This window comes from Cryptomeria japonica, chromosome 7, assembly GCF_030272615.1.
Source record: "Cryptomeria japonica chromosome 7, Sugi_1.0, whole genome shotgun sequence".
NCBI classification, from domain to species: Eukaryota; Viridiplantae; Streptophyta; class Pinopsida; order Cupressales; family Cupressaceae; genus Cryptomeria; species Cryptomeria japonica.
In genome coordinates, this window is record NC_081411.1 from 482511318 (window position 1) to 482533410 (window position 22093).

At 36.1% G+C, this 22093-nt stretch overlaps 1 long non-coding RNA gene across 1 annotated transcript; it reads right to left on the reverse strand.

Moving 5' to 3' along the window:
- Positions 1–4677: 4677 nt before the first annotated feature.
- Positions 4678–5450, reverse strand: LOC131065679 (uncharacterized). The gene is made up of 2 exons (XR_009111457.2): positions 5220–5450; positions 4678–4878 (listed from the first exon to the last, which is right to left on the reverse strand). It is a non-coding gene; the product is annotated as an uncharacterized LOC131065679 (long non-coding RNA).
- Between the last annotated feature and the right edge of the window lie 16643 nt (positions 5451–22093).

The following is a 22093-nucleotide window of genomic DNA, read 5'->3' on the forward strand; positions in this document are numbered from 1 at the left end:
ATATCTATTCTTCTGCTTCGGGTCAGAAAATTAATGTTGCCAAGTCTAAGATTTTCATTTTCAACACACCTTCAATCTTATTACTAAGAATATGCAAGAATTTGGGCTTCTCAATGGACCAAATGCCATCCTCCTACTTTGGCATCCCCTTTTTTATGGGATCAAACAAACTGTCCTATTGGTTTACTATAATTGGTAGAATTCAAGTACGAATCTTAGCTTGGAATGTAAGGTGGCTTTCACTATCAAGTAGAATCCTTCTTATCAAGCTAGTGCTAACAACAATACCAAACTATTATATGTCAGTCCTGAAGGCTCCCTCATCCGTCATCCAACAATTGCAAAAACTCGTGAGAGATTTTCTATGGAACATTAATATGACAAATGAAAGGAAAATCCCCTTAACCTCTCTAGAAAATATGTCATGCCAAAAATCCCAAGGGGGAGTGGGACTTCACAATTTGAAGCACCGCAACAAGGCCTTTGGAGGGAAACTTATTTGGAAAATGTACACTAACCCAGTCTCCAAATGGTGCCAAATTATGCAAGATAAATATTTGGACAACACTCAACCATCAAGAGTATTGACACTTTTAGACCCTCCAAAGGGGTCTGCTATTTGGAATTTCATGATGGATTCAAGGAATCTAATATCCAAGTATGTTTCATAGGAAATCAACAATGGTCTCAGTGCTAACTTTTGGACAAACTCATGGTGTGGGCATCCTCCTATTCCTCAATTGGATAACATGGCAGACATTATGAATATAGCCATAGCCCATTGGGGTACAAAATTGAGTCACTATGTGTCTGTTGTAGAAATTTTTCAGGGAAAATAATCTGGAAAGATCCTACTCTTCTCCCAATATCCCTTTAGCAAGCTTCCTCATTGGCCAACATTTTATTGAATAGATCGGTTATCATGTCTAATAGAGATGATGTGTTATTTTGGGCAGCTTCAAAATCAAGGCAATATTCAATCAATGAAGGTTGCAATGCCTTGCAGTAGGGTTGCAACAGTAAGGCAAGTAGTCGGGCATACTCCTTTTGTTGGAATGACATTGTCTTACCAAAAGCAGGTTGTTTTGCATGGCTAACATTGAATAAAAGAATATTAACAGCAGAGAGATTAGTAAAAGTAGGCATTACACGGGCTTTTAATTGTGTATTTTGTGACTTAGAGGAAGAATCAGTTGATCATTTATTTTTACACTACTCTTCTGCCTCCCAATGTTGGTTCTTCATCATGAATAAACTCCAACTCATGTTTTCCTTTCTGAAATCACTGTGGGATATGTTTAACTCTTGGCCTCTTTTATTATCTAGATCAACCTTCTCAGGTATTTGGAAATGTGCTCCTGCTCACATTATTTGGGCAATCTGGTGGGAGAGGAACAAAAGAATCTTTAGAAAAACATCCTCTTCTTTGGATCAAGTTTTGATCAAATTGGAAAATTCGATTGCAGAAATCATAAACTCTTCTCTTACAAATTCCAAGGACATCCAGTCATTTACCCAGTGGGATAAGGCAATTGCAAAATCTTGGCACGGTATTATTTTGCCAATAGGGATTCCCCCGAACTGGTCTTCAATCCATGTGAAAGATAGGTCGTCCATAAAATGGACACCCCTAGCTCCAAATTTTTTTAAGATCAACTTTGATGGCTCTTCTCGTGGAAATCCAGGGAAATCAGGAATTGGAGTTTGCATACGAGACCATTTTGGCAAAATGCGTGCTTTCCAAGCTTCACCCATCCCTCCGAGTATGAATAACTTGGTGGAAGCAAATGCCTTACTAACCGGTCTGGTGTTAGCAAGGAAGTGTGGCCTCTCCAATATACACATAGAAGGGTATTCTTTAGTCATTATCAACTCAATTACCTCAAAAAAATCTAAGACCTGGCAGCTATCTTATATTCTGAAGCATACCTTGGATCTTCTTGACACTTTTTCGGACTACTCTGTTAGTCACACACTAAGAGAGGGAAACTTTGTTGCTGACTTGTTAGCAAACATGGGTTGTGCTGGCATTTCCGTGGAGTCGATCGCAATTCCTACTAAATTGTCTTCTTTTTCCAAATTGCTCGAATTAGTACAAAAGGAAAGTACAACACTCTTATCACAAGCTACTTCCTATTAAATACTTGCATGCAAGCACATAACTGGTGCCGGTGAAAAAGAAGGCTGACATGACACTTGCATTTATTCTTTTAAATGCATTTTGTAAATGGTATGTATGGAACTTTAGTGTGATGTACCTAGGGATTCTCAATACGTCACTTCACATGGGGCAAAATAGACTTAGGCCTCTCACACATCCCCTCGACTATATTACGGTCACAAAATTAATGCAAGGATCACAAATATGATCCTAAAATCTGATCATTTATTACACTTTGAGATGGTAATTTTCATTTATAAATGGAACCAGCCTTCTCTTACACACATAGTTCTCAGCCAAAATTTTCAAAAATTTAAATTTTTGAAGTATCACAGTGCTCTGCAATATGGAAAACGGTTCTTGTGGAGGATGCAGGCAAATTCACTGGGAGTATATGTCATGGAACGACCGAAATTCAGTGCAAATTTGAGAACCTTCGATGGCTTTTCATGGACACATCAATGACAAGGACCTCGACCAACTTTTTATGTTACACAATCCACAATTGAGAAGAGTTGTCAAGGAACTTCATCAATGAGGAGATATTATCCCCACAAGATAAAAGGATTTTGTATCCCCATCAACTTCTCAGTTCCTTTCTGTCAAATGTTCTGGATCACTTGCAATCTATTCCTCTGCTGGAACTAGTATTCTTCAAATTGGTAAGACAAGATGTGCTTCCCCCGGCCCCGTTCCATGAAACCCTGGCAAAATATAATCTATGGAAGGGGTCAGCTCTCCTTGGGGGCCTCTTTCCACATCACTTTATTCAATCTAGCTATGCTTACATGGTACTCTATGACCGAATAAAGTATGCCCTCGAACGGCAAAAAAATTTCCATGTGAAGAATGACTTGCATCAATTCGGCAAACAATTGGATGACCACATTGTACACAGAGTCAAAATTAAAGTTGGGGATCTAATGGAAATCCTGGAAATAGAAAATGTTGACCCTTGTTTGCAAATATTGCAACCTGTGGAAAGGGGTTGGACTACAGATAGGGTTCCAGACCTCAATGTACCGGCGCAGGATGAAGTCACGGGATGGACTACTTCCCTTCTACCTGCTTTCGATGCCCCTGCAATTCAGACCCAGGAAGACACCATCATAAATGAGTAAAGTTATTTTGGCTTTGTTTTTTTCTACCCAGAATATGCTCTTTTTTTACAGGTGAAAAATCTAATGGCAACTGAACCGGTAGAGGAGTCATCTTCTTTGCTTGTCGACTAGCACCGGTATTGGAGGATTTTCTTTTTATGAACTGGTCATAAGGATATCATACCGGTATCAAAGCACTGGTATAACATAGTCGGAAACCAGTTGTCACAGCTCATCAGTGCTCCGACAATCAGATTCACGCTTCTCAGTCGCCACGATAACCGGTTAAGGGGGTTGGCTATTTTTGGTTTCCTCTGGTCTCATCCCGACCGGTTACTCTCTTTTTGGCCTCTAAGAGACTCATTCTATGGGCAGTCCCTATTTATCTCTTCGGATTGGGTGGCTTCTTCTCATAGCCTCCTTCCTTCTTCTTCATTGTATCTGAGCAAGGATATAGGGTTTTCTTTCTGGTTCTTTCCCTATTGAGCTCTTGAATCAGTTTTCTTATTAATATATATATCAGTGGCTTGCCACTTTTGATTAAAAAAAACTTAACCCTTACCTAGAGAAGACCCTAATTCTATAAAAAAGATAGTTCAATTGTACATGCATGCTAGTCACAGTCTTAAGGATATTTTGCAATTTAAATGATTCACAAATTCCTCACCTATTGTCACTTTTCAATAAAAAAATTCTTTTTGTTATGCCATTAAAAAAAGCAATGAACTTCATATGTTTGTCTCATTTTTACTGTCACAATTTTAGATTAATCCTACCACCATGGGAAAGTTTTTGAGTTATCTAATAGCATAACCACACAAAAAATGTGTGATACTTATCTAATTGTTCATCCTGTTTATGTCACGTTCGTACAAAAGTGTTAATTATTTTGGCATTATATGCAAATTGATCAAAGAGTAAGGAAGGCCCAACTATCACTAATTATTCTATGGAAGGAAGATTGGAAATCCCTTATGAAAGCTAAAGGTTGGTGAAAGAAGTTTGAATCCTAGAATGGTGGGCTCTAGCACACAAAAATACTTGAGGCTCATTGCAACTTTTTTAATAAGTCTTGTCATCCAAATTTTCTCTAAACTCCACATTAATTATATTCGGCAACTATACATACTATTTCTTCTTATAGGATTTGTAACCTTCAAGTTTTCAAGATGAAAATATTTATGAATTAGCATTCCATTTAATTCTTGTGTGAATTGAATAGTTTTGGATAAGCTATAATGTTGCCAATATAATAATATTTAGCTATATAGTAATATAGTTGCATTCGAGTTAATTCTTGAGTGAAGTATAGGATGAACATTCATGGCATATATAGTAATATTTAAACATGCATTTAAGTGAAATTTCAGGTAGGCCTTTTCTACGACTTCAAAATATATTTTGAACCGTTAAGAATTCAAACAAACTGAATTTGTTATACAAAAACAAAGAATAAAAAGGAGTACATACAATGGGAGAATATGTTTTGGTTTTAGGAGGAACCCATTTGTCTGATACTTTCATGTATTTCTCAAAGTAATCAAACATGTTAACAACAAAAATGTGTCCTTTGTTCATCTTATATATATTTGTTTGATCTTTCATTGTTTGTGCCTCCTGCACCAATCAAAAAGAAAAATGGAAAAATATTAGGTAACATTGTTACAAAGGGAAAAAGGAGTGAAAGCAACAACACAATCATCTTGCTTAAAATAAAAATCAAGATTCCAAAATTGAAGATCTCATCTAAGATATAAACCATCTAGAAATAATAGGCATAAGGTTGCAATTGGAAAGTCAAGAACAAAATGTTCTCTGCATATAAATATAAATACTCAAATTTTATTACAAATTTTAACTTCTATATGCCATTATGTATAATTTAAAAGTATCTGGTCTATTTAAAAAATGAGTCAATACAAAGAATTCATACCAATATGGAGGTCTACAAACCATACCTAAGGAGTGTTGTACTCTATAAAATAATGACCTTTAGTCTTCTATGTCTCGGGATAAACAGGCATCCACAAACCCTTGTCCCTGATTGTTCCAATCTGGCCAAAAATCTTATGAACAACACCTTCAAGTTTCTCAAACTTCTCAGGAAGCACAACAGAAAGATTGTCAACAATAATGACATTACCAAACCTTGTCCCAAACTCCAATGAGTCTTCTTGTTCCTCTTCATCATTACTGTGATTATAAAAATTAAAAAACATTAGTAAATAGGTAAAGCACTCACAATAGTTCTCTAGGTCAACCATATCCATTTCAAACCATATGCCACAGTTCCATTCCAGTTGTCATGAACAAACTTACAAAGACATTAAATTACTTGGAGCTCTGATTTGGAGTAGGATTAAATTAGATGATTAAGAAATGAAAGATGAATATGATTGTTTGTTCTTCAAAAAATATCAAAAACCTACAGAGAACAACCATAAAAAAGGAGAGAGAATGCAACCCTAATGGCATATACATTCCTTTTGCTACCAGTGAAAGACAAAATGCAGGCTCAAGACTAAATGATAAAAAAGAGGCCTTCAAGGGCCCTAAAGATGTTTAATATGTTGAAAATCCACCCACCTCCTAATGTTGAAGTCTTCACTAGGAGGCAGTTATATTGCATCCAAATTCACCTGCGAAAAGTCCATGTTCAACTGGTGAGCAGGCACAAGCATAGGCATCTCCATATTCTTTGCCATTATTAGTATCGGATGAAGGAAAATAAAGGGCAAAAAACATTTAGGGGTTTATCAGATCTTTATTAGGGCTTCACTGCATGTGTCAATAAAGCACTTTACTAAGATGAATGACAACAATCATTTGCACCGAGTAATGGTTTTTTTAGAACTAAACGAGGCAAGTATCAGGATGTGGAACAAAGACTATTGATGTTTTTAGATGGGTATTGGACTTCCTAATAATATTTTTGTGGATATTTTTGTGATTTGGTTTTTGTTTGTACTGGTATTAAATTAAATAATTTTGGATTGGCTTTTACATGTAACCAACATGACAAGGGAAAACCAACTATAGCAACAAGAATGAAGGGTAGATTTTATGGATGGAGGATTTAGGATAGGAGGTATGAGGGATTGATTGATGGAGGTATTTTAGGATGTAGTATATAAGGAATATATTGCATAAGTATAACATGTAACTTTATTCTGAAAATAAATTGATTCTGAATCATTTATTTTTGATTAAGGTAAAAACAGGTTTTGAAGGGGCCCGAAACCCTTTACAAATGGAGCTTAACAGAAAAAGAAACAAGAGACAAAAAGGAACAGGCCAACAAAAAGCCAACAGAAAACCATAGAAAACTGGCTAAAGCCCCACAAAGCCAGCAAAACCAGCCAGACCCAAGAAGAGAAACTAATTGATTTTTTTCAGGGCATTAGCCAGGGTGTTGCTAATCCTATGTAGATCTTTGATGTTATCCCTGAGATTTGGGAGATCCTTAGCAGAAGTAGCCACAACTTTCTTGACACTCGCTATGGTCCTCTTAGTAGCACCACCAATTGGAGTAGCTTCACCGCTGCCAATCTGGATAGTCTCATCATCCATGTCAAGTTCCACCATCGGTTTAGGAAAGCTGGTATGAGACCTTAGCAATATCCTCCAAGTTTTTACTGACAGCTAGCAGGATATTTAGGATAATGCCCAGCAAATTTTTCATCGCCTCTCTCCCTTTTTCTAGTGATTTAACCTTCTCCTCCATATCCTGCTTCCATTCTATCTGCTCCCTGTCGTCATCCTCCCTCTTCTCATCCATATTTTTCCCCTTTTTTTCTAAGTTCTTCAAGAGTTCATAGGCCCATCTATCATAATCCAGTCTTGCCTCAGTGAGTTTTTTAAGGTTATCCAGGAATAACCCTTTACCCACACTTTCCTTATCCTCGCTTAAACTGTCCTTAGTCATATCCTTCTCAGGTTCCTTGTTCCTTTCCCTCTCAAAATTCACATCTATTTCCTCATTACCTTTGTATTCCACATCCTCCATAGGATAGTTGTTGTCCTTTCCAGGGCAATCACTGTGGATAGGGCTTTCATTGTCAGACTCATTATCACCACTTTCTTCCTCAATACCCACCTCCTCAAATTTCCATCTTTCTTCACCATCGGAATCATCCATCTCCATTTCGCTGCCTTCTTTTTCAATTTCCTCTATTTCCATCCCAAGGGCACTCTTTCTTTTTTTGCTAGAAGACGCCTTCTCCTTGTAGGAATCGCCTCCCTCCATCTTTCTCTTCCCCGGAGAGGCAGATAACCTCTTGTTTTCCAGCAAGGCGAGGGTTTTACAATGCTCATAAATAAGTAGCAAAAGCCCACAATGGAGAACCGGACTTGAGGGATTCTTACTGTGTTTATTGAGGGACCTAGAAAGGGACCTAAAAAGGTAGTAGGGCAGGGATACCTTTTTGTCATGTCTGAAATGGTTTAAAAGAACAAAGTGGTAGGTGTGGGCCCTGGAGAATCGGCCCTCAACCGTGATATATTCCATTATAGCATTCAAAACCCAGCCCTAGATTTTCTTAATATTAGCAGCTTCATAGTAACCCCCTGTGGCTTTGCCAATTCTATCCCTCTCTTTTTCCTTCCGCAGGAATAGATTAACTGCATTGTTGGAGACTTTAAGGTCTCTAAAAAAATCAAGCCCAGTATGGGGCATGCCAGTCACAATATCTATGAGTCCCATGTCCAACTTGAACTTAACCCCATAGATTTTAAGGACCCATTACACCAATTTTTAGAAATTTTGGAAACGGCTAGATTTACCCTACCTTTGTCATAATCCACTAGCTTCTCCATAAAGCTTGTGAGGGACCCTTTTTCCAGCTTCACCCACACTTTTGGCATCGCTTTCCATATTGACGTATTGTCTAGTTCCTCCCTCCTTAAATCTCCTCCCATATTTGAATTTAGATTATCAACTTTGTTCCTCTGAAAACTCAGCACTTCTTTCCCGTAGTTACTCAAGATTTTGAACTGGGTGACGCACAAAGCATGTGGCATATTATAAAAATTGGTTGGGGATCTGCCGCTTTGCCAAGTAATAATTACCTTTCCATCAAGGCATAAATTATTCATAATCCCTGTCATGATTATGTGGTCCTTCCCTCCCCGTATATTTGTCCTTTCTAAGGAGCTCTTTAATGTTTATGTTGCTTCCCCATGCCAAATCATTTGAGAATCAGAATTAACACCTAGGTTCGCTAGACAGTCCGCCACCATATTTTTCTCTCTAAAGGCATGTTGAATTATTATATCTTTAAAACTAGCAATAATTTCCCTAGCTTTCATGATAATATTTTCAATTGACCATGATGGCTCCGACTCCCCCTTCAAACACTTAATATTTGAATCATTTGTTGTGACTATATCTTCTAGTATTTATTAAAAAAGATGAGATTTATCAAGGATGTGCAAAAATTATGCCCTTATACTTGTTAAAATTAGAAATGGAAAGGGAGGAAGGATGGATATGATTAAATGGGTATGTGAATATGATGGATAGGTAAGAGGGGATAAAACAGATAGTTGATTAGGGAATCTAGAGCATAAATAGTTTAGGAAAGAAGCTTGCTTCCAAATGTAGAGAGTACACAAATATTTAATATACACATGAGACCCATGAGTATGTTTTCATTATGGAACTTACCCAAGGCATGTAAGAGTGGTTTTAGCCATAGGAAAATTTCCTGTTTAATGTTTTGAAAAAAATTTGGATGTTTTTTTTCTATTTTTTATTTTAATTAGTTTTTTCCTAACCTATTGATGTATTAGGATTAAAAATACTTGAGATGCTTAATTTTCATTAGGACTTCTAGGTCTTGATTATCATTGAGTTCTCAACTAGTATTGTTTAGGTACACAAATCTTTTATTCACCCTATTTTAACTTTTTAAGTATACCCATTTCAAATCTAGCAAGACCCATATGGTTTATTTCGGGTATAGGGAACCTCCCATTGAGTTGGAATGATTGTGCTTTCAATTTTCGTTTGTTAACTTGATATGAAGAAAATTGTTGCCCATTGAGTTGGAATTAAGGTCTGTGTCCCTAAACAGTACTAGTTCTGAACTCCACACCTATGGTGGATTTTGACGAGACAGAATTCATTGTAAGTGAATCTAGAAAGTAGATTGGACTTCCCAACTCCCAAATCTCCAATAAATACCACTTTGAAAAGATAAACATACTCATCATCTTCTCTTCTAGCCATTTAAAATCTATTTGGATAATCTAGGCAAGCCGTAAGAAATGACCCTCTATCTCAAATGTATTCTGGGAGCAATAGGACTATGGAAGAAAAAATAGAGGATCCTCACTAGAAAACATAGGATAAGGATTATATTTAGGGTGCAATCAAAACTAATCATTAACTAGACATGCCAAAAAAATTCCCCGTCATTTCTTCCTTTGGCGCTTAGTGGAAAATACATCTCCTTTTGTCTTTATTTTTAATTTAAGATAACTAAAATAATTTTAGTTTTTAATTTAAGATAATTAAAATAATAATGAAAATATTTATGAAAAAATATTAATTTATCTTAAAAAAAAATGTTTTAAAACCCTTCTCTATGTAGTAGTGTATGGACCTATGTATGCATATACATATAAAATATATATTATATGTAATTTTATATACTACTCATGTTTATTATGTGTGCATATATAAATATGTATGTAAAGATTTATATGTATATATATACATATATATACACACATATATATACATACGTATATATATGTATATACACATGTATATGTATACATATGTATATACTATTGGTATTATGGATGTGTTGCATTGGTTTTGTCATTGATGTCAGCACTTGTCAACACTTATCCTTGTGGAGATTCTTGATTATGTTCACCGACATGTTCAGTGACTTATGCACAGTCACCGATATCTGGTTCACCGGTAGGTTATATTGTTCACGGGCAGGTTATATTGTTCACCGGCACTGAGGAAGATCTGTTATCATCTGGAGATTACTTGGTTATGTCGAAGACATTGTTTGGACACTTGGTCTTGGTGATTTGATTATTGGTACAATTGAGTTTGCATATTTGTTGTTACTGGCAAATAGGTCTAGGTTATGAACCGACAAGCATTATCTATTCTAGATCAACACGACATGTTATGGAGATGTTTTATTGATTGGTTATAATTGTAAATGCATTGAGCCGACATCACACATCGCATATTAATTCATTTGTAATTGATCCTATTGTAATATCTTAATGAGCCGACCTACACAATTGGTCTTAGGTTTTGGTATATATGTAAGATCTCATTTGTGATATTATGTAGAGGAGTGGAAAAAGTATTGTAATAAGGTATATGCAAATATAAGCAGAGCTATACATGCAGACATCATTTGAAGATTTAAGGAAGGTATGAGAAAGGCAAATCATAACTTTACCAGTACTATTATTAACTACTAAACTGTCTACCGGCATTAAAGTTTGGTTTACCAATATTATGCACTAAGTTTGGTTAAGTTATATATGGGTTGAAATTAATAGACAACTGATTCACACCCCCCCCCCCCTCTTAGTTGCCTCTAGGTCATAACAATTGGTATCAAAGCCTAGTCCTCTTTCAGCTTTTGAACTTGAGGAATTTGGTCCTATTGCTACAATTAAGATAGATTTGGCTTTCAAAGCTTCATCATCTACAGTATAATCATCATCATCTGAAAAATCTGATTGGAAAGCATTCTATGCTAGAGAACTTGAAGAAATTAGAAGAGAGAATGAAGAACTTGAAGAGCTTGAAGCACTATTTGCAAGGAAAATGCCTAAAGGTCTAGTTGGAAGTAAGTATGAAGGTAAAGCACTATTTAAATGTTTTAACTACAATAAAATTGATCATATGGCATCTAGGTGTCCTGATAGACATGCAAGATTGAAAGAAGAAGCTAAAAGAACATATAAGCCTAACCCTGAATATCAGAGATACAAATTTAAGAAGAACAGCGACAAATCATATTACTATGCGGATGAAGGAGTTACTAATGATTCTGATGAGGAACTAGTAGACAATGGATAGGATTTTTTTGCAATAACAGAAGATCAACCGACACCTACTGTTCAACCGGTAGAGCAGGCCCTGACAGCTAAAATTGAAGAAAAGGATGAATGGATCATTGATTCCGGATGTTCACATCATATGACTGGTGATAAGAGTAAATTCTTAACCTTTCAGGAATACAATGGAGGTCTAGTAAGATTTGGAGATGACAAAGCTTGCTTGATTAGAGGAAAAGGCACTATATCTTTTGAAGATAAGTACAATACTGATAATGTTTACTATGTTGAAGGTTTGAAGCATAATCTTTTGAGTGTTGGTCAATTAGTTGAAAAGGTATTTCAATTACAATTCAAGAATGGTAAACACAAAATCATGAATAGAACTAGTTTGGAAATAGCAAGCGGTAATCAGACTAGAGGTAATATCTTTCATTTGAATAACAATGAGAAGACATGCTTGATTGCACATATTGATGAAAGTTGGTTATGGCATAAGAGACTATGTCATGTAAATTTTGATTGCATTGTGAAAATCAATACAACTAAGGCAGTAAGGGATCTACCTAAGATTGTTAAACCTCACAATCCGGTATGTAAGGAATGTAAATTTGGAAAGCAAGTTAGAGCAACTTTTAAGAGTATTCCATAAAAATCCAATAATGTTCTTGACTTAATTCATACTGATTTATGTGGTCCAACAAGAACTAGAAGTTTACAAGGAGATAGATATTTTATGCTAATCATTGATGATTATTCTAGAATGTGTTGGGTTACTTTTCTCAGAGAGAAATCATAAGCTTTTGGGAAATTTAAACTATTCAAAGTGATGGTAGAGAATGAAACCAGTAAGAAAATCAAATGTTTGAGATCAGATCAAGGAGGTGAATTCACATCGAAGGAATTTAATACATTTTATGAAGTGAATGGAATTAGAAGACAATTATCAGCACCTCGGATACCCCAACAAAATGGAGTTGTGGAAAGGAAGAATAGAACTATCTTGGATGCAGCTAGAAGCATGATATCAGAAGCAAACCTACCTCATGTGTATTGGAGAGAAGCAGTCAATATAGTTGTTTACACATTCAACAGAGTTCACATCAAAGGTGAAACCAGTAAGACCCCTCATGAACTATGGTTTGGTAATACTCCTAATCTTAAATATTTCAGAATATTTGGAAGCAAATGTTATATTAGGAGAGATGATTATATTGGCAAATTTGATCCTAGAAGTGATGAAGGAATATTTCTTGGTTATTCATCTAAGAGAAAGACATATAGATGTTTTAATAACAGATTGCAGAAAATCATTGAAAGTGCAAATGTGAAGCTTGATGAACAGTTTAGAAGGTCTATGGACTCTGAACCGGTAGTTGAGATAATCATAAATGAACCTACAATGAGTACACTGGTACAAAATGTTGATCCAGTCACACCGCATCATCTAAGAATTCCACAGTAACTAAAGAACAGAAGCAAGTGAATACACCCAGGTATGTAAGATTGAATCACTCTGAAAGTCAAATAATTGGGAATAAGTATCAAGGAGTTATGACTAGAGGAAGACTGGCAAATGAAGAGGTATGTCTAATTTCTCAATTTGAACCAGCAACTATTAATGAGGCGTGTGAAGATAAACATTGGATTAGAGCTATGGAAGATGAATTGGAACAAATTGAAAAGAATAACACATGGATATTGGTTCCAAGACCTAAAATCAAAAATGTAATTGGAACTAAATGGATATTCAGAAATAAACTTAATGAAGATGGTGAGGTAATCAGAAACAAAGCAAGATTAGTGTGTAAGGGATATTCACAGAAAGAAGGAATTAATTACAATGAAACCTTTGCACTGGTAGCTAGAATTGAGGCAGTTAGATTATTCTTAGGTTTTGCAGCACACAAAAACTATAAAGTATATCAAATGGATGTTAAATGTGCATTTCTTAATGGTGATCTTGAAGAGGAAGTTTACATTGAACAACCTGATGGATTTTCTTTGACAGATGACAAAGATATGGTTTGCAGGTTAAGGAAAGCTTTATATGGATTGAAGCAAGCTCCTAGAACTTGGTATGCTAGATTGGACAAATATCTTTTGAAGCTTGGTTACACTAAAGGTAATGCTGACAGCAACTTATATTACAAAGTGACTAATGATGACATCTTGGTTATTGAATTTTTTGTTGATGATATTATTTTTGGAGGAGAAGATGGATTGTGTAAAGACTTTTCTAATAAGATGCAAGAAGAATTTGAAATGTCTATGATTGGAGAGATAAAATTCTTTTTAGGATTGCAGATTTCATAGACTGATAAAGGTATATTCCTATATATGTATGTATATGTATATATATATATGTATATGTATATATGTATATATGTATATATACAAATATATATGTATATATGTATATATGTATATGTATATGTATATGTATATGTATACATATACATATACATATACATATACATATACATATATACATATATACATATATATACACATATATATACATATGCATATATATATGTGTGTGTGTGTATGTATATGTGTATATGTGTATGTATATATATGTGTATATATACACATATACATATATACATATATATACACACATATATATACATATATATATACACATATATATATACATATATATATATATACATATATACACATATATACACATATATATACATAGATATATATACATATATATACATATGTATACATATATGTATATATATGTGTGTATATATATACATATGTATACATATATATACATATATATATATATATATGTATGTATGTATGTATGTATATTTATTACATACATACATATATAAATTGTTGTCCAAGCATAAATATGATGTTTAGTTGTGTAGTGTCATGAAATTGCGACCCTTGCAATTGCCGACCACATTAGGGTCCTCACGCACGTGATCTGAATCCCCAAGCCTGATCAGAGATCGGAGACTTGCTCAATACCTAAGAACTGTATCTTACTTGCCCTCTGCACTGCCTAGACTGCATCATGTCCTACAAGAAAGGGCAGGACAGGGGCGTGGCACCCTTGTCCTCCTAGGACAGGGATGTGATGCCCCTTTCCTCTACCCCATTTTGAGGCATGACCCTTTTCAAATGTTCTTTGGAGGTTGTGCATTGATAAAAAAAACTGTCCTAGTGTTGGCCTGTGATGGAAAATCAGTCAATTAACCCTAATTGACAAGTATATAAGTCGCATTTCCCCTTCCATTTTGGCATAACACAGATGTTGTTCACCAAAAGTGATTAACCCAAGATCACCTACAAATCAATCTATGAGAAAGCCAATCTCAATCAATGGAACACTTCAAGGCTTGGACAACATAACATAGGATCGTAATGATCCTCCTAATCTTCAGGTTCTGCTAGAGCTAGGGGGGGACACCCTTTGATGCATTGAATTAGATTCATTTACCCACATATGACAGCATCAACAAAAGAAGATAGATCTCACCAAGGCTTAAAAACTAAGAGCTTATTGTAGATGGGCTAGATCCACATTGACATCTCAACTAAGTTGAAGCATGAGATGGATGAAACATTCCCACAGAACATAAAACAAAGAAAGATATTCTGATTTTTTATTTTAAATCTCTAAGAAAACCCCAAAATCTGCAAGATCAGTGCCTTGTCCAAGGGCAATAGAGTCATACATCAAACTGAAAATGAAAACCTTTATTGCAAATCCAATTTATTAAGAAAGATATCCCTGTATTAATGTCTGACATTAATACATTCTAAACTCAGACAGAGGATTATACATATCTAGACATTATCTTGAATCCAAAATGATTGCTCATAGAATTTAAACTCTTACTTGAAGAGTACCTGAAAACAACCCTTACACTCCCACTTTAAGAGGATAAACTCAAACTCCCTTGAAGACTAGATTTATTGAAAATAGAGAATGCTTAGAGACAATCCAATAAATTGTGTATATGCCTTACACATACATGACCTACAACAAAAACATTTACAGCAAGAAGATACTCTATTACTGAAAGAGAAGCACTACCCTGTACAATCTTGAAGAATCCTTAGAATTGGAAGCCATGAAATCTGGAGCACTTCCTCCAAAATTTTGGAACCCTTACAATGAGAAGAAAATTAGAATAAGAAGGAGAGGGAAAAAGATTAGATTTGCATAACACACTGCCAAGTGTCCCTTCTTTCCTAACTAAAAAATATTTCCTTTCCTTCCCATGGAAACTGCTCTCTAAATATTCCATGTTTGTTAAAACAAACTTCATGATTGGATTCCTTATTTCAAGAGCTTTCCAACGGTATATAATACTTTCCATTTCGGGCAAAAATAACCCTCTGAGTGAATTAATCCACTTTATGCAGGCCATCATTTAAATTTTTGAATTTTTCCTATAGTCTGCACTATACAATTAAATTTGATTTTCAATCCATTTTGCCCTAACGTCCTGCCACGTGGTAGCTTCCGATTGGCTGATGGGATCCACTAGGATGACACCTCACTGATTTGCCACCTCGACTGCCCCGTCACCGCCACCTATGCACCATTGGACTGCCATCTGTACGCCACATCATTGCCACGTGATCGCCACCTCAGCGCCACCGAACGAGACCTCCACTTGGACCTGCCACCTGTCTTTCACCATTTTGCAATGGCTAACGAATGTGCATCTTTGGGCTCCAAAGTCACACAAGCCGTTGGATCTCCTGAACTTGCAAGGTCTTTAACTCCTTTCGTTGTTTCGCGAGCCTTAACTTGCGAGCATCTTTGGCTTGCGAATCCACACGCACCGTCAATCTCCTTGGAACATGCTTGATCTTTAACTTGCCCATTCTCTATAAAACTCACTTGCCTCGGGATCCGTACTTGTGTGGGGTCCACCTGGTCACCACTTGTCAGCCTCCTTGGTCGCCTTAGGAAGTGCACCCACGCATGTGGGGTCCATTTGGGTGCCCAACCGGCACCTTTCGTCAAAAGCCTCAAGCTTACGACACTATGAATGAGTGGAGCTTTACTTTTAAATGTCAAATATTCCCATTCCCCAGCCAATGTGGGATAATACTTTTCACTTGGGACTGCAAGTTTTGAAGGTTTTCTGAGTTTTAATGGTTGCCAATGGCATTTGGTAATGAATTTTGAAGTCTTCTAGCAGCCACTCCATTCTCTTAACCACGCAGGGGGAAGGAATGACAATTTTCTTCTGCCATTTGCATTTTTATGGGGTTTCAACGCTTTTTTTCTCAATAAATTTCAATTGCCATGCACAGGGAAGGAGCTTTACACCTACGCAGGGGGACTTTGCATGGAGTTTGAAGCCTTTGCCAAATCCATGATGGAGGGAGGTTGGTTCCACACCATGTAGGGAGAGGGAGGCCCATCTTGCTTCTTGCATAAAAGTTTGAAAGGGTCTTTGGCTCTTTCCCACACCACACTCCAGGAAAACACTATCACGTTACCTACAGATTGCATCGCTTTAAAGTTTTTAAATCCTTCTACCAGCCACACAGAGAGGATGCTGCTGCAAATTGCATCTTGCTCAGAGTTTTATATGCCTTTGCCCATCTCATGCTATGCAGGGAGGACTGGTAAAGGTTGCTGGGCAAAGGAGGATGTTGGTTGGGCATGGAGACTAGGCTCTGCACCTGCCAATCATATTTGCCAATGTAAACACAGAACTTACGCTTTACACCTGCCAACGCATTGCAATTTGTTTGAGAATTTCTTCACTTTTAACATACTATGTTGGGGAAGGATGCTGGCATTCCACCTTTGCATTTATATTAAACTTTTTCTTTCTTTTATATGCTGCATGGGAGGAGGTTTGCTATTCAGACTCACAATGGCATTTGCAGAAGTTTTCAAGTCTTTTCCAGCCATCATGTGGAAGAAAATAGTGAGGCCGAGATTGAACAAGACATAAAAATAATGAGAATTATCTCTCTGGCATTTATTGCATGTATATCTCCATATCCAAATAGTACTCAAAGTTTTTATTGACCAATATGCAAAGGCAATGTAACAATTTGAGTAGCTTTGTTGTTCAAAGCTTGGAAGTGTAGAACTAATCCATGAGTTATTCCGCTCCGGATACCAATCTACAACACCTTCCTGGAGAGGGTTAAGGAATTTAATCTACACCAATATCAATAAAAGTTGCACATGTTAATTATATTCATAATTAACATCCAATACTAAGGTGAACTAGCAATCAATTTTCTGAAACTTCTAAACTCTTTTCAATTGCCTCCATCTACCATTTACAATAAATAAAATGAAGTCGCCTCTCACTGTCCCACTAGCAAAGAAATCTTTCACTAATTTGTCCATCCATACCAGCCAAAACATAAAGGATCATGAAATAAACCAAGCTAGCACGTATATACATTGGCATGCATGAAGAACACTTTTCCTTTAAAATTAACACTGCAAAGGCATGAGCCAAGTTGGGCCCCAAAGTGGGTCCGACTAAAAAAAATTTCATTTTCATGCAACTGACCTTTGAAATGCCTCAAGAACCTTAAATATACCTCTGCAATCGATCGGCATCATTTTCAAATCATCAAACTAAGTTTCGTGACTTTCAGGCACCTGCGCCACATTTTCGCATTTAATCGCGAAGACGTAATTTTCAAACCAGTCAAAACACCTTTCTGGACCTCGCCATTTGACAGACATGTACTCTGATATACAAGCATGAACTCTACCAAATAGTTTCTCAAGAAGAATCCTGAGCGAAGAGATATTAATTGTCAAAAATGACCAACTGGCTTTGTCGACACTGCGGACTTGATGAAGTCAATGCTCAGGCAACACATGATGCCTTTCTTAAAAATATCAAACGATCTTCGTAGACCCTCAAATCTGAGACATAAGTACCTTGAAGTATATCTCAAATTTTAGAACACTCAGTTTGACCAAAAAACTGAGTGGATGCGAATGACGCGTTCATGAAAATCGCAACTTTAACTGATACGACAATGAAAGTACAGATCCTTGAAATAGATGGCTCAAGAAACCCTCTTGAAAACCGATCAAACGGATTGGAAAGAGCTTCAAACTGGAAACCTAGCTTGTCATTTATACCAACAATAGCCTGGAAGAAACATTTTGACATGACATTTACTGAGGCAACTTTTACACTTATGCAAAACAGGGCTCCGACTAGGTATTGAAACAGGGACTTGTCAAAACATACAAACCGCAAACAGATCGAGCTTGGTAAATTGAGAAAATGGACATGGAAAGACTTGAAATTTGACATGAAAACTCACATTTATGCATATAATTCAGTCCATTTTAAAATTATTCATGAAAATCAACAGGGAAAAATATATAAGCACTCAAATTAGGCTACTCAATAAAATCTGCATTTGTGCCTAAAATGCACTTTCAACTCACCCCTCGAAATGGGTACCTGGTAAACTTATCCAACTGAATTCTGAAAGTTGCAACACACTTCAGAGGCCAAATTAAAGGTGTAGGACACATTTCCCAAGCCTTACCCTTTGAAAATCAACTGGCTCCATTTTACCCTCTCTCTAACTAGGCCATTCAAACTGACTCATTTGGAAATGCAGAGAAATTTTTTGAAATGGGCCTCTAAACTTGACTCAATTTTAATGAGTCCCAACAACAGATACATGAGATCATGCATTCAAGAATCCAAGAGAATTCAAGCATTCTTTTCTAGTATTGAGCATTCTCAAGTATCCCTTCAAGGCTAGGTGTTTCATTGAAGTCAAGGATTCAACCATTGAAGAGGAGATCTCTTTCAACATTCAATTCCACACAAAAAAATCTACATGCATTCTATCCACAACCTCCCTTGAGGTGACTTACAATTTAGTCTTTCATTTACATTTACTTGCAAGTAATTTCTTTCATCATTTGGTTAATTCCAAAACTGGGGTTTGACCTAAAGGAAAACCCCAAATCCCAACCCCTTTTCCTCTCTTTTATGTGTGTAGGTTTTAGGTGCGTAGTTGTACTTTTAGATTTGGACTCCATTTAAAGAGGTAGAAAAACCCTTTTCATTTTGCAGATTTTTTGGAGGACTGCATACACTCCCGCCATGGTCCGAGCAACTTTTCCTCAAATTTGCTGGGCAGCTTCATCTCGACATATTATTGTCCGATCTAGGCGCACAGCTTCATCCTATGCTTCTATCTCGAGTTATAATCATATCTTTGTCGCTTTTTCACTTGGTCATAAGCACACAGTTCAATTCAATTCAAATCTCAATCTCAGAAGAGGGGGTTCACTTACCATCACTCAGAATTCAATCTCTTTCTCTAGAGGTTGAATCTAGTGAATTTTCCTCCCTCTTCTAATATAATGTGTGAAAAGTGTTTGAAGGGAAATCTAAAGTGAAACTTTCATCTCTCCTTGGAGGGAAGAAAAGCTTTCCTCTTGATCTCTCATTCACCATTTTTCCAACATTACATTTTGGTGAACTCGACGTCTTACATGATTTATTCTGAAAATCATTGCATATTTTTCATTTACAAATTTAATTTTCTGCAAACTTAGTGGTTAATTCATTCAAAACCCTAGTTTTTAAAATTCAAATTGAACTTGTGTTTTGTAAAAATTGCTTGTTATTGTCTTAGATCTGAAAAAAAATTTGCTTGTCGAATTCAATTTCTTCATTGCCTTGTTCAATTTGCAAATCAAATTCACAAAATTAAGAGGTTAATTGTCAAAACCCTAATTTTTAAAAATCATCTTGAAATTGCAAGGTTTCTTTGGGGAAAGCAAAAATTCTCCGATTAATGGGAAGAGGGGAGCTTCGGCCTCCCCTCGAGGACAATGAGAATTATTTCTTGGAATGTTAGGGGCTTAAATGCCCCTAACAAGATACGCTTAATTAAGTCCCAGATGGACATAATTAAGTGTGATATTTTTATGTTGCAAGAAACAAAGTTGTCAAAGGAATCTGCTGATTTGGTTTTTTCATCTTGGAGAAGGTGGAATTTTCTTTCTTCTCCTTCTTGTGGTGCTTCAGGAGGTTTGGCACTACTTTGGAATAATTATAATATTGAGGTACAGTTAGTGGCATCTGCTACAAATTGGATGTTGACTTTAGTTATAAGCAAGATTTCGAAGGTTAAATTCTAGCTTTTTAACATTTATGCTCCATTAGGAATTCAAGGGAAGAGTAAGTTATGGGTTGAATTAAAGAGGATTTCTTCTCCCTTAAGACATGGTTCCTTTATTATCTTCAGGGGTGATTTTAATGCTATCACTAATTTAGATGAGAAAAGAGGAGGTGTTGTCCCTAATAAAAGGATTATGGATGACTTTGGGGATTTCATTTTTATTGTGAGTCTCAGAAAGGGGTTTTCACATGGACAAACATGAGAAGGGATTTTTCTCAGATTGCTGAGAGATTAGATTGGTTTTTGTTATCTAAGAATTGGATTGATTCAGGTTTTGAATTCTTTTCCTCTATTCTACCGGTCTCGGGTTCTAATCATTTTCCAATTTCCCTTTCAGTTATTGAGGATAGGGCTTATTTTAAGTCTCCATTTAAATTTGAGCCCATGTGGTTTAGGGATTCTTCCTCCTTGTGTCTGCTTATGAAATGGTGGAATTCTACTCCTTTTTGTTCTGGGTCTCGTATGTTTCAGATTGCTAAGAAGTTAAGTTATTTGAAATTGAATATTAGGGAATGGAATATCTGGCATTTTAAGAACATTTTTCAGGAGAAACAAAGGATTCAAGATATGATTGAGTGTCTTAATACTCATGTGTTTCAACATGGTATGGTGCCACAAGTTTTTGATGAATTGAAGTCACTAAAATTACAGCTTGAGGAGGTGTTATCTAGAGACGAAATCTATTGGAGATAGAAATCTAGAGAGTTATGGCTTTCAGATGGTGACAGGAACACAAAAAATTGTCATTCTTCAACTAAGATTAAAAGATGTAAGCATAGGATATCTTGTACTCGGTGTCAGAATGGGAATTTATTGACAGAGACAGAGGACATTTCTTCAGAGGCAGTTAAGTTTTTTAAGTCATTATTATCTTCAGAAAATGGAAATCTCAGCAATGATATTATATCTAATATTCCTCCTTTAGTATCTTTAGAAGACAATAAGATGTTGATGTTTCCCTTTTCCTTAGAAGAAGTTAAGAGTCTTGTCTTTTCCATGGATCTGGATAAAGCTCCAAGACTAGATGATTTTACTCCTTTATTTTTTCACAATTGTTGGGATTTTGTGGGAAATGATGTTTTATTGGCTCTCGAGGAAGCTAGGAGAAATAGGTCTGTTTTAAAAGAACTTAATAATACAATGATTACAATTATTCCTAAAAAAGAGGATACTAAGACTTGTGTCGACTTCTGTCTCATTGCTTTATGTAACACTTTGTATAAGATATTTATGAAGGCAATTTCCCTTAGGTTGGCAAAAAGTCTACCTAGGATAATTTCATTGGAGCAAGGTGGTTTTGTTCCTGGAAGGGAGACAACAAAGGTTGCAATTGTAGCACATGAGGTGTTGCATTCTATTTCCACCCAAAGAACCCCGGTCATGATACTTAAACTAGACATGTTGAAGGCTTATTATAGAGTAGAGTGGGGGGCTTTATGTGTTGTTCTTGAGAAGTTAGGTTTTTCCAAGGCCTGGGTCAAATGGATTCGTGCATGTATTTCTTCTGCAAGATTCTCGATTTTAATTAATGGTTCTCCCTGTGGTTTTTTCACTTCCTCTAGGGGTTTGAGACGGGGAGATCCCCTTTCTCCCT